We start from the raw sequence: 2,348 nt of genomic DNA, 5'->3' as shown, positions 1-2,348 counted from the left end.
ATGAATTAGGGAAATTCAGTGAAAATATATATGGCCAATACTATTGATCACCACCCAGTGGCATTTCCTTGAGGTACAAAGAAAATCCTAGCAGTGTTTTAGGTTGGATGTTAGACAAAGACAATGACAATCCAGTGAAAAGCTGAAATGATTCAGTAATTTTTTCTGTTCTTCATTTGGAAAATGGACAGAATAATGTCTCCAATTAAATAAGTATTTTTGTCTTCCATGTGTAACCAGAGTGAATGAAAAACACTGGTTAATACCTGTCTTTAAAACTTGCATGCAAAAGTATTTTAAAAACTGTGACAAGATCACCAAACCCTTAGTACTGATTTTGTAGCAAACACTGTGCCACTGAATTTCCAGGAAATGAGGGGAAGTAACTGTTGAGTCATTATATAAAACCCAGTAACTGGTATGTCCCAGGTAAGCAGAAATCCAAAGCTTGGCTAGGCTGACACCAGCCTTTGGCAAAGGTGGTAAGGAGGACGACGAAGCATGCAGTCAACTCAGAATGAAACTGCGACAGTACTAGAGTTAACGCAGGTAAATAGCAATAGAACAAGAGGGAATGGCTTTAAACTGCAACAGGGGAGGTTTAGACTGGACATTATGAAAGAATTTTTCATAGAAAGAGTGGTCAGACAGTGGAAGAGGCTGCCCAGGGAGGTGTTGGAGTCACCATCCCTGGATGTGTTTAAGGGTCGTTTGGATGAGATGTTGGGGGATATGGTGTAGGGGAGAACTTTGTAGAGTAGGGCTGATGGTTAGACTCGATGATCCCAAGGGTCTTTTCCAACCTGAATGATTCTGTGATTTTGTGATTAACAGAAAATACATGTTTTTAATTTTTTTTTTTTTTTTTGAGCAGAGGAAATTGACCATTCTGATTTGAGTCAGAGCAGCTTGGTATTATGGCTGATCTGTGGGTGACTGCCAAAAGGGGCAGTTTTGTTTCTCCTTTTCTTTTCCTCTTGTTCCCTTAAATAGTGGTCACATGCCTGCCTAGTGAATCAGTTCAACTCACTGGGCCAACAGAAAACTATGCCTTTTCTTTTCTTTGTATTATTGGCAGAGTTTCCTGCTGGATCCCCATGCTGGGCTGACTCACATTGGAGCTGTGGGGTCACTGGAGCTTGTGCGGGAAGCCGAGAGCGCTGCTGGGCAATGGGATGCTCTGCCAGATGGATATAGCTCCTGTTGGGCCCCTGCATGCAATGAGATGTAACAGTCAACAGCTCCCATAATTTGCAGTAGAGGAAAAAAACTATTGGGAAAAAAATAGTACTATGTGAAAATAAATACAGATACTATTGTGGTTTACAGATGCCCTAAATGATCTACAGCACTCTTCAAAATCTTTAATGGATGCATCTGAAAACTCATCCCATCATCCACCCGAGGGTATGTTTAGTGAAGCCACACAGGTAGGTGTCCCTTGATTATCTTTATATGTTACCTGGAAGTAGTAAAAATAATTTCTGATATAGTGTCTGGAGAGATGCATAAGTCAGTGTATCAGTAATGGAGCGGGCTGTCAGGCACGCTGCCCTCGCTGGCTCTCTTGGCTGGGCGTTTCTGAGCAATGCAAATTTTATAAAATTAAACGATGGCTTCTAGGCGTTGAGAGCAGAGCACACCCAAGTCCCAGCTGAACACACCATGGAGAGCAGTGCCACGGGAAGGAGCTGCTGCTGAGGAAAGTAATAAGTACGTGAGCAGTAGGCACGTTCCTTGGACACCGTTACATTTCCAGATGAGTGTATTGTTTAGTGGATGGCAAAGGCAGCTGACAGAAGCAGAGACAAGTTATTAAAAGCAGGTATATATTGGACAGCGGGGTGTGGAAAGACCCTCCGGCACTCCTGTTGGTCTGAGGGCAAGAGGAGCTGAACGACAAACCCATTGGCCTTTCTAAACATGGGGACAGGGGTGGGCCCCACACCTGACTGGGGTCTGCCAGGGGGCCCCTCGGCAGGTGGAGCCTCAGCCACGGCGCAGAGGGGTCGCTCACCTCTGGCAAGGGGTTTCTGTGAGCCGTTCCCACCCTCTCACCGCTGTGTAACACAGGTAGAGGTCACACAGTTCCACAGCGGCCTGCTCCTCTGGGCGCCGTGGTACCCGCCGTGGTGTGCGCGCTGGCCCTGACGGAGCAGCTCCCCGAGGGGGCTCGAAAGGCCTGGGCCCGCCTGCGGTGCCGCTCCCATCCCACCGCAGCGGGGGACTGGGGATAACCCTGGGGGTAACTTGAGGAGTCGGCCCCGACTCTATGGGAGGTCTCCCCCGCAGCCTTCGGGGGCAACGTCCATCCCCGGGTGCCTGCGGGACACCCCCCGCAGCCCGAG

The sequence above is a fragment of the Athene cunicularia genome (genome assembly GCF_003259725.1).
Source record: "Athene cunicularia isolate RWA chromosome 9 unlocalized genomic scaffold, athCun1 chr9_part1, whole genome shotgun sequence".
NCBI classification, from domain to species: Eukaryota; Metazoa; Chordata; class Aves; order Strigiformes; family Strigidae; genus Athene; species Athene cunicularia.
Note: the sequence above shows the minus strand (reverse complement) of the source record.